Below are 12,118 nucleotides of genomic sequence, written 5' to 3'. Positions count from 1 at the left end.
ATAGAGGTAAATAAGTAAAGAACCCACATAGACCACAGGGGAGGAAGAAAAATGTAATGGGCTCATAAAAATAAAGAAGTAGCCATCTATAAATAAAACGTAATCTGCCGAGAAATATTGACACATCAGGAAAATCAGGTTCTTTAATTTTAATATTAATATTTTTCAATGTTTTACTATGTTAACTACAAAATATGTGGATTAAAAGAGCATAATACTATCTCTTAAGAAATTCTTGTATAACACTTATTTCATATTTTTCACCAAAAATGATTGAGTAGTGGAATCCATTCATTCATTCAACTATACTTGGTGCTGGTGATAAGGATGACTAAGCCTAACTCTCTTCAATGAGTTTATAGGCTAGATACTGTGCAGTATGATGAATATAACAATGGTATTATAAACAATATACATATAATTTGTAAAAGAGTTATGAACAGTATTATTTACTTTTACATAATGCCAACATATAGGAAATATAAGCTTGGAAACTAAGAAGTCAAATTCACCACCATTATAATTTTAGCAAATTCAAGAATTGGTCAGTAACCACAGAGGTGAGGAGTTAATGGATTTACCAACAAAATAAATATATGCAAATAAAAGTGCAAATTAACTGATTGCTTTTTGACAACATTTTCAAATTTTGAGATAAACCCAATTTGAAAGTAATTATATAGGAAATATGATACAACCATTTTATCTGATATTTTCTACATTATTAGAACACTTATATGTTTTTGATCACATTAAATTCTGTTTTATGATCCAGGAAACTGATAATGTTGTTTAAAAAGACAAAGACTCATGAGGAAAGTTAAAAAATCTAAGATGGGGCTTCCCTGGTGGTACAGTGGCTGAGAGTCTGCCTGCTAATGCAGGGGACATGGGTTCGGGCCCTGGTCTGGGAAGATCCCACATGCCACGGAGCAACTAGGCCCATGAGCCACAACTACTGAGCCTGCGTATCTGGAGCCTGTGCTCTGCAACGGGAGAGGCCGCGATAGTGAGAGGCCCACGCAACGCGATGAAGACTGGCCCCCGCTTGCCACAACTAGAGAAAGCCCTCGCACAGAAACGAAGACCCAGCACAGCAAAAATAAATAAATAAATTACTAAACTCCTACTCCCAACATCTTCAAAAAAAATCTAAGATGACTATTACCAAAAAAAAAGACAAAAAGTGTAGATGAGGATGCAGAGGAAAAGGGAATCCTTGTTCACTGTTAGTAAGAATGCAAAATGGTGCAGCCACTATGGACAATACGGAAGTTCCTCAAAAACTACAAATACAGCTACTATATGATCCAGCAATCCCATTTGTGGGTACTTATCCAAAAGGATTGAAATCACGGTCTCAGAGAAATATTAGCACTCCCATGCTCATTGTGCAGTATTCACAGCAGCCAAAAGGTGAAACAACTTAAATATCCACTGGCAGATGGATAAAGAATATGTGGTCTATACATACAATGGAATTTTATTCAGCCTTAAGAAAGGAGGAAATTATGCAATATGCCACAACATGAATGTACCTGAGGACATTACATTATGCTAAGCAAAATAAACCAGTCCCAGAAGTACAAATACTGCCTGATTCTACTTACAGGAGGTACCTAAACTAGCCAAACTCATGGATCCACAGAGTAGGAAGGTGCTTACCAGGGGCTGAGGGGAGGAGGACATGGGGAGTTGCTAGTCAAGGGGCATGTGGTTGCAGTTCATGTGAGATGCATAAGAGTGCTCCAGGGAAACAATCAATAGTAAGATAGATGATCGATAGAGAGATAGATAATAAATAGATGAGTAGATAGATGATTCATAGATAGATGGATAGATAATTAGATGATTGAAAATAGAAAGATATATGATAGATATATAGATGATAGATAATAAATAGATGAGTAGATGATTCATAGATCAATGGATAATTAGATGATTGATAAATAAATAGATAGATGATAGATATATAGATATAGATTTACTATAGGAACCGGCTCACATGATTATGACAGACGGATGGATAGACAGATGATTCATAAATATTAGATGAGCCAAAAAGTGCCTTTGTTTTTTAAGTAAAAATAAAAGACACATTTTTCATTTTCACCCAGAACTTTATTGAACAACGTATTCACCCTTTTGTTCCACTACCTTTTGCCATTTTTCAGGCAACTGCATAATTCCATCTTCCCAAAACTTTTAATCTTTTTGAGCAAAGAACTGTTCCAGGTGCCTTTTACAGTCTTCCAGGGAATTGAAATTTTTTCCATTAAGAGAATTCTGTAAAGACCAAAATAAAAGGAAATCCGAAGATGCAATGCCTGATGAATACAACGGATGAATCAGAACTTCCCAGTCAAGCTGTAACAGTTTTTGCCTGGTCATCAAAGAAACAGGCGGTCTTGTGGTATCCTAATGGAAGATTATGCAGTTTCTGTTGACTAATTCTGGACACTTTTCGTTGAGTGCTGCTTTCAGTTGGTCTAATTGGGAGCAGTACTTGTTGGAATGAATCATTTGGTTTTCCAGAAGGAGCTCATAATAGAGGACTTCCTTCCAATCCCACCACATACACAACATCACCTTCTTTGGATAAGACCGGCCTTTGATGTGGTGGTTCATTTCACTAGCCCCACGATCTCTTCCATTCCACATTGTTGTACAGTACCCACTTTTCATCACCTGTCACAATTTGTTTTAAAAACGTATGTTTTAGTTATGTTTCAGTAGAGAATCGCATGTGGAAATATGGTCAAGAAGGTTTTTTTTGCTTAACTTATGTGAAACCCAAACATCAAAGTGATTCACATAATCAAGTTGGTGCAAATGATTTTCAACACTTGATTTGGATATTTTGAGTATGTCGGCTATCTCCTGCTTAGTATAACGTTGATTGTTCTCAATTATTGTTTTGATTCGATAGCTGTCAACTTCAACTGATCTACCCAAGCGTGGACCATCGTCCAGTGAGAAATCTCCAGCACGAAACTTCGCAAACCACTTTTGACACGTTCAATCAGTCACAGCACTTTCTCCATACACTGCACAAATCATTTTTTGCATTTCAGTTGCATTTTTACCTTTCTTGAAATCATAAAACATAATACACCGAAAATGTTGCTTTTTTCTTCTGTCTTCAATATTAAAATGGCTACACAAAAATTCACCAATTTTGATGTCTTTTTTTAAATGCACGCTGATATGACAGCTGTCACATACAATCTAACAAAATTGTTTTGAATGAAGTTAAAGACAACTAAGTGCTACCAGAGCCACCTTACGGAGAAAACCGAACAGGGACTTCCCTGGTGGCGCAGTGGTTAAGAATCCGCCTGCCAATGCAGCAGACATGGGTTCGAGCCCTGGTCTGGGAAGATCTCACATGCCATGGAGCAACTAAGCCCATGCACCACAACTATTGAGCCTGAACTCTCGAGCCCACGAGCCACAACTACTGAGCCCACCTGCTGCAACCACTGATGCCCATGCACCTAGAGCCCCGTGTTCCGCAACAAGAGAAGCCACCGCAATGAGAAGCACGTGTCCTGCAACGAAGAGTAGCTCCCGCTAGCCACAACTAGAGAAAGCCCGTGCGCAGCAATGCAGCCAAAAATAAATAATAAATAAAATTTAAAAAATTTTTAAATATTTAAAAAAATACATGAACAAACCTTTTGGCCCACCCAATAGATAGATGACTGATAAATAGATGGATAGATAGATACATAGATGATTGACAGATAGACGATAGATAAATAGACAGAGTTATAGATTTACTATAGGAATTAGCTCACCTGGTTGTGGAGGGCGAGAAGTCCCACAGTCTGCCATTTTCAAGCTGGAGGTGTAATTCATTCTGAGTCTGAAGGCCTGAGAATCTGGGGGTCAATAGTGTCGAAGTCCCAGTTTGAGTCCCAAAGCCTGAGACCAGTAGAAGTGATGTCTGAGCATAGAAGTTGGATGACTCAGTTCAAGCAGAGTGAATTTGCCCTTCCTCCTGCCTTTTGTTCTGTTCACCCTCAGCAGATTGGATGATACCCTGCTGCATTGCTGAAGACCGTCTACTTTACTCAGCCTGCTGACTCAATGCTAACCCCTTCCAGCGCTGCCCTCACAGACACAGCAGGAACGATGCTTCACCAGCTATCTGGTGTCAAGTTGATATGTAAAATGGACCACACACTGGATGGCTAAATTCTAAAAATCTGCTGTACAATATGGTGCTTACTGTACTGTACACTTAAATCTGATGAGAGAGTAGACCTCATGCTAAATGTCCTTACAATAATATAATAAAATAATTTTTAAAATATAACACAACTTTACAAATGAAACCAAAAATTTCAATGGCTTATCAATATATATGTATATGTATTTTTAATAGAAAAATCTAAATGAGATAATCTGACTGAAGGCAAGTTGCCTCTAAGAAAGATTTTGTGGACCAGACACCTATCTTCATCTTGTAGAATTGTTGTTTCCAAGATGGGCCTCAAGTTTGCCCTGCTCATCTGTATCCATCCAGCAGAGGCAGTTAAGGACAGGGTGGGCTGGGCATGGGTGGATTTCATTGGCCAGCCCTGGGTCCAGGACCTAACTAAGTCCCTGGCCACGTCTAACTGAGGGGTTGGCCGGGAAATGCTGTCTGGTTCTGTGTCAAAGAAATAGATGGACAGGGAGCCCATCTCTGTCACAAACCTTTCTCAGTACAATTAAAATTCAATGTAGGTTTTCATGGGATTGATTTTGTAAGATTAAACTTATCATAGGACATAAAGGTTGCCTAAATACGAAGTAATTCTCCATAACCATTTTAATGTATCTGATAGCAATTTTATAGTTCCTGACCTTTTAACTCTGGGCGAAGCAAGAGCAATATTGGGATTATTTGTGATTGTTAGTAACTGATACAACATCCTCCTTGGACATATTAATACTTTAGGGAGTGAGGTGTACTGTACGAAGGATTGACTATTTACAATAATAAGGATGTTTTGATTTTCTTAAAAAATATGCATATAACATTAAGTTGGTGATAGAATCATGAACCTTTTATTTAGGTAAATATTTTCTTCCGTTGTTCAAACTCCCTCTGACTTGCTTGGCTTATTTTCATATGATGCACATTTCTCTAGTTGAATCACAAGGTGGCGTTAAAACTCATATTGATAACTACATTAGGAAGAAAATGGAATTTAGTCAAAATTAGGAATTTCTCAGGGAAAATAATTAAAATCACTCTGAAAAGAACAAGGGCAAGTGCTACTAAATTTGAAAAAAAGGGGTGCATTTCAAAATAAAATATGAAGCACAGATTCTAGATTATGAGAAACAAGAGTTAGGGAAATTCATGGGACTGTCTCTGACTACTGAAAATGGAATAGAATATTTTAGAGATCTCTATTGAAATAAGAATAAAACCCAGATAACACTTAAACCTCATTTAGCTCAAATGCAGTTCCTGAATGTATTACCTTTTTTTTTCAGAAAACGTTGAACTAGTGGTAGTAAAAAATGTCCAGTTCTAACCCGTAATTCTAAAGCATGCTACAAGAGAACACCTTTGCATTTGGATAGCAAAACAGATTACAGTATCCCAGCTTTGTTTAAGAAAAAGTAATGGCAAGTTCCACAACAGGTTATTCGTTGCTTCTCTTACAGAAAAAAATACAATATAGTTGCAACCTACTACTTTAATCATCTATAAGGGATATAATACTTTTAATAAAGATTCACTTGTATTTTGGGGGTATTTGGTGGTGCTGATAAGGAAGAGAATAATAAACATTTTTAAGATATCTGCTTTTCTTTCTAAATATGGGAAAATGTAAAAGGAGGAACAAATACGTGACTATATGCTTTTAGTCATTTACATTAAAAGAATTACCTTGAATATCTATAATTGAACTCACATGGTTTCTTGAATCCCTGACTCATGAAATATTTTAATTTTAGGGTGTCTAATGACAATTCACTGAATCTGTGAATTCCTTAGTAACTATACAGTTAAATATTTTTGACATGATTTATATGTAAGAGTTGGATTTTTAGCTCACAAAATTTTTTTATAAACAACAGAATACCTATCATTTTCTTTAAGATTCTTTAAGATTCCTCCTAAAATTTAACCCCTCTTGGGACCCTTACCATCTGAGAATTAATCCATTTCCATTCTACTCATCAATGTTTAAAGTAATGTGACCAATAAATCAAGGAATCGTGCCTTGTTCTACCTGTCATAATAGTCTTTAATAATTTTCCGTTAATATCCATCACCTTTATAACGTAAGGACTAGGGCAACAAGGCATATAAGATACAGTGCAATAATCGAAGTCTATTTTTATTTTGTTTTATTGTATGTTGGTATGAACACAACATGAGATCTACCCTCCTAGGTTTTTAAGCGTACGATACAATACTGATAGTTACTGGCACAATTGCCACTCAGCAGGTCAGCGACTGATAACGTCCCACGTCCCAGCAGCAGGGAGAGTATAAAAATGCCCAGCAGTAACAAACCGGATACTGTTCAACACACTGCTTCACAACTGCCTCCCCTCCTATAAGAAAAGAAAAGTATTCTTTGGGATATTGGAAAAAAAAAAAGCTGTTCTCACTTCCCACACAGGAATATGGGATGTCAAATGATTCCCCAGTTGCTTCTATCATATCTGAATGCATCGCTCTTTAAAAAAAGAACACCATGTGATAATCTTCTGCCTCTACTTACCCCTTCCTCCTGGGAACACTCTTCCCTTGAGTGTCATAATTCCACAATTTGCTGTATTCCCTGTGTCTCTCCGCAGGTTCCTCATCTCCCCCTTGATCTTTCAATATTGGAGTTTCTTGGAGGTTTGTCTGTCATCGTAATACATCTTCTACCTTTGATATGTCATCTACTGCTAGGGATTCACGGCTCTCCTCAAAATGTATCTAGACGCTTACTCTCACGATCTCCAGGGTAGCATATCAAATGGCCTACTAAACATCTCCGCTTGAATTTCTCATTTGCATTTATAAAGAAACCTAACCAGATAGAAATCGTGCTCTTTCCCAAAGCTTTTCCATAAATGAGCAGTGGTGCCCCATCAGCCCCACACAACAACAGCCAGGACTCTTGGCTGGCATCTCTCTCTCTCTCTCTAAGACAACTGGCTTAATTTTATTTTATTCATTTTAGTCTCTCTCTCTCTCTCTCTCTCTCACTCAGACAACTGGCTTAATTTTATTTTATTCATTTTAGTGTCTCTCTCTCTCTCTCTCTCAGACAACTGGCTTAATTTTATTTTATTCATTTTAGTGCCAATCCTCTTACCCCACAAACCAGATAAACCCCCGATGTACCCCTTTTCCTCTCCTTCTCTCTTCTTTCTTGTCTTGGGAAGGAGAACCACGAGAGCGATTTATAGAAAAGCACTTATATTGAAAGCGGCCTTAAGATAGTTGAAATCCTAGAGGTGGATTTAAATCTCCCCACTTCACAAAAGCCCACTACGAAAACCCAAGAATAAAGTCAAATTGTAAAGGGAGAAGACAGGGACGGCCACTCTCTACCCTGGTCTCCCCTCCACCCCCTTTATTACCATCATGTCACATCCCTGCTGGTCAAACAGTTTTAGAAGCTGAGTTAACCTAGTCTTACACATAATGTTCAAATTACATGGACCCGCGTGTTTTATCAGTTTCTTCTTCCCTAAGAAGATAGTCAAGTAACAGCCTTGCTACTCCTCTGACCTAAATTATCACTGTCCTGAGGTTGATGATTGCTAGCAGGCCCAGGTAAGAAGTCTGAGTCCTGACCACTTGGTTCCAAACAAGGAGAAAATAGATCCCCCCAACCCCACTACCAAATGAATCAGGGGCTCAAGGTAAATTAAAAACAGGACAAAATCATTCTGAAAGATATATGTTGAGAAGTATTACTTCCGTCTCAGTTCTGGTCCCCCCTTTAGGCCCCCAGTCCCTTGTTAACACCATTCAATAGTGTTTCATATATCTGTACAGTGTTTACGTAAATGCAAGCACGTGTGAATATATGTTCTTATCCTCCCTCTTACTCATTTATACAAAAGGCAGCACATTATATAAGCTGTTCTGTGACTTGCCTTTTGTCCTTAAGAATATGTCCTAGGGATCTTTCCATGTGGGTACAGAGAAAGATTCCTCATTCTTTTATCACAGCTTTGTAGTAATCCATCATATGGATGGCTGCTTCCTAGTTTATTGAACCATTATTGTCCTTTACAAAAGGACTTGAGTCGTTTCCAGTAATTTTTTTAACCTATATTATAAATATGTGTAAGAAACAAGACCCAAGATGATGCACAGGTAAAATCAATTATGATAAAGATGAAAAGAGAATCAGCAGTTTTTTCCTAATTCACCACTTTTTCTTTTATCTTTTGATCCCCTTCACCCATTTCTCCCCCGCACCCCACCACACACACACCCCTTGCCTATGACAACCACCCATTTGTTCACTTTTATCTGTGAGCTTTGAGCTTGGGCTTTTTTGTTCTTGTTGTTTTTTGTTATGTTGTTGTTGTTGTTTTTCAGATTTGACATATAAGAGAGATCATACAGTATTTGCCTTTGTCTCACTTATTTCACTTAGCATAATACCCTTAAGGTCCATTCATGTTGTTGCAAATGGAAGTATTTTGTTATTTTTATGGACAAATAATATTCCATCGTGTGTGTGTGTGTGTGTGTGTATCTGTATATATGTACCACATTTTCTTTATCCATTCATCTGTCAATGGACACTTAAGTAGTTTCTATGTCTTGGATATTGTAATAGTGCTGCAATGAACATGGGGGTGCATGTATCTCTTCCACTCTCTTATAATGTCTACAGTTGACCAAATCGTGTCATTCTGACAATTTTACCAAATATATCTTGACTTGTCAACAATTTACATTTCAACTGCCTCCATCCTGGTCCAAACTCTCACAGGTTCTTGCTTCCTTGCTTTATACTATTCAGTTGATTCAAAATGAACTTAGAATAAAGTAAAAAAATAAATCCTTAAGGAGACGTACTCAGCTCTGCAGTTTGACTCTGCTTATCTCTCGCCTAATCATATGTTTTTCTCCTTCACTCACTATGTTTAGTCATACTGGTTTCAATTCAATCATAAAGACAAATTTCTCTTTACCTTGGCTCTGGGCTATCAAAAATGTGCAAATCAGAGAAATGCAAATCAAAAGGACAATGAGGTATCACCTCACAGCAGTCAGAATGGCCATCATCAAAAAATCTAGAAACAATAAATGCTGGAGAGGGTGTGGAGAAAAGGGAACCCTCTTGCACTGTTGGTGGGAATGTAAATTGATACAGCCACTATGGAGAACAGTATGGAGGTTCCTTAAAAAACTAAAGATAGAACTACCATATGACCCAGCAATCCCACTCCTGGGCGTGTATCCAGAGAAAACCATAATTCAAAAAGAGTCATGTACCCCAATGTTCATTGCAGCACTATCAATGGCCAAGACATGGAAGCAACCTAAATGTCCACTGATGGATGAATGGATAAAGAAGATGTGGTACATATATACAATGGAATATTATTCAGCCATAAAAAAGAATGAAATAATACCATTTGCAGCAACATGGATGGACCTAGAAATTATCATACTAAGTGAAATAAGTCAGAGAAAGGCAAATATCATATGATATCACTTATATGTGGAATCTAGAAAAATGATACAAATGAACTTATTTACAAAACAGAAACAGACTTAGAAAACAAACTTATGGCTACCAAAGGGGAAACGTGAGGGGGAGTGATAAATCAGGAGCTTGGGATTAACATACACACACTACTATATACAAGATAGACAACCAGCAGGGACCTACTGTATAGCACAGGGAACCCTACTCAATATTTTGTGATAATCTATATGAGAAAAGAATCTGAAAAAGAATGAATATATGCATATGTCTAACTGAATCACTTTGCTGTACACCTGAAATTAACACAACATTGTAAATCAACTATACTCCAATAAAATTTAAAAATAACTTAAGAATAGAAACAAAAATAAAGGATTAAAAAAAATGTGCTTTGCATCTACACCTGGAAAAATGCAATCTTCAAATCCTTATATGTCATTTACTCAAGGAAATCTTCCTTAATCCCCTAATTTAGACTATTTATTTTATCCTCAATATAGACTCTCCTGTCAACCTGCCCATCTTCATTTCTAGCTTTTAATATAATTGTTTGATGACACTTTTCCCACCGAGTATCTGGGTTTCTACTATAGTATCTGATTTTATAGTAGATGCTCAATAAACAGTTGTGGGATGAATTAACTGATGGACAGCTAAATAAATGTGCCAGCCACACAATGAACCCTCATGCTGTTAAAAAGGTTCGTTTCTTCTCACACGACCCAGGTCTTTTCCCTTTTGCAGGGGTCAAGTTGAGTGATTCTGTAATGGAATGCTCTGAGATTTTGATTGAGATCTTTGCTTGTGCCAGAAGTTTCTGAATGGTGCAAAGATGACTACAGAGATAGAGCTCTGGTGAAAATAATATTACAAAGTTCTCCAGGGATAGTTCAAAGAAAAGCTCTTTCTAAGCCTGAGAGCCCGGTGGGACACCTGGGTAAAGGTTCTTAGATCTGCCGGCATGTTAGAGTCATCTGGGGAGCTCTGAAAAAACACCAGTACTAGGCTCCGTTAGACTTTTTAAATCACAATACCTCGGGGCAGGATTTGGCCATCAGGCTTGTTTGCTGGTTTTTATTTTTCCAGGTAATACTACTCTGCATCCTATTTTGAGAAATATAGCAGTGGGTTCCAAATATGACTTATCATCAGAATATTTTGGAGTCATTTAAATAAACAGAAAAATTTCAGACCCACCCCTGGAGTTACTGATTTAGTTGGACAGGAATGAAGCTAAACAATCTGTATTTTAAAAGCTTCCCTAGTGATTTTGTTATTCAGAAAAGATTTATAAATCACTGATCTATAACAACGGACCCAGCATTAAATAGTATCAATAAATTCCTCGGAATCCATTTTCTTGAAAAGGCAAAAATAGAAATAATGGCATAGGACATAAAAGCTTTGCTAAAAGAAACATATTCTTTACCAAAGGTATCTCTTCCACATACTTGTTTTAAATTTAAAAACAAGTAAAGAAGCTAATTTAGGTTGGGCAAGTTTTTAAGAATTTTTTCTCAAAAACATGTTCATTGATGGTATTAGTAGGTAGCTTTGATTAAATATACTAGCGATTTATTATATACGAATGAGGAAGTGTAGAATGATGGTCAGAAGTTCCATCTTGACTTGTCATTTTTGTAAGATGTACATATGATTAAAATAGTTAAAGTGAACAAGGTATTTCACCCAAGAACCATTTGTTGTAAGAAACAGAAATATACTCAAAGTAACTTACATCTAACATGGGATGAGAGGCAAAGAGGAGACAACCATTACAGAAATGAAAGGGTTGAGAACAAATAGGGTCAAATTTAAAGATGATAAATGGGAGGGAAATGATTAAGGTTAATCTCTCAGTCTTTCTGGAGTCTCTTGGATTCTCTTTTCACTGCTTCCTTTTGTGTGTCTGACTCTCTCCTTGTCTCTTTCTCTCCCTCCTTCCCTCGTCTCTGGGTTTGCTCTTTATTCTTTCCTTGGACAGAACCTACCTCTAGTTACCACTGGGTACCAGGTCACATCATTAAGAGAACATCCTGATCAACTATGGGTCAGAATGGGTTGGTCTTGATCTACAGCAAGTCCCATACATATGAATGAGTTCCGTTCCCAGAGCGCGTTCGCAAGTCCAATTTGTTCATAAGTCCAATAAAGTTAGCCTAGGTACCCAACGAACACAATCGGCTATATAGTACTGTCCTGTAATGGATTTATAATACTTTTCACACAAATAGTACATAAAAAACAAAAAATAAAGAAAACATTTTTAATCTTACAGTACAGTGCCTTGAAAAGTACAGTAGTCCAGTACAACAGCTGGCATCCAGGGGCTGGCGTCAAGTGAACAGGCAAGAAGAGTTACTGACTGGAGTGGGGAGAGGAGGTGGGAGATGGTAGAGGTGAAGGATCGCCAGCAACAGGAGACGGAGGGC

The 12,118-nt window shown here is 37.4% G+C and overlaps 1 long non-coding RNA gene across 4 annotated transcripts in view; it reads right to left on the bottom strand.

Moving 5' to 3' along the window:
- The window catches only part of LOC132597519 (uncharacterized), a 180,241-nt gene that overhangs the window by 36,436 nt on the left and 131,687 nt on the right, over positions 1-12,118 (bottom strand). The window contains exon 7 of one of the 4 annotated variants that reach the window (XR_009564439.1): positions 3,804-3,927. The exons of 2 other annotated variants lie outside the window; for them this stretch is intronic. This is a non-coding gene — a long non-coding RNA (uncharacterized lncRNA). Of the gene's footprint in view, positions 1-3,803; positions 3,928-6,477; positions 6,568-12,118 lie in introns of those variants that run through there. One more of the 4 variants, XR_009564440.1, reaches the window with a different exon arrangement.

This window comes from Globicephala melas, chromosome 6, assembly GCF_963455315.2.
Source record: "Globicephala melas chromosome 6, mGloMel1.2, whole genome shotgun sequence".
NCBI lineage: Eukaryota > Metazoa > Chordata > Mammalia > Artiodactyla > Delphinidae > Globicephala > Globicephala melas.
Note: the sequence above shows the minus strand (reverse complement) of the source record. Positions and strands in the feature narration are given on the sequence as shown.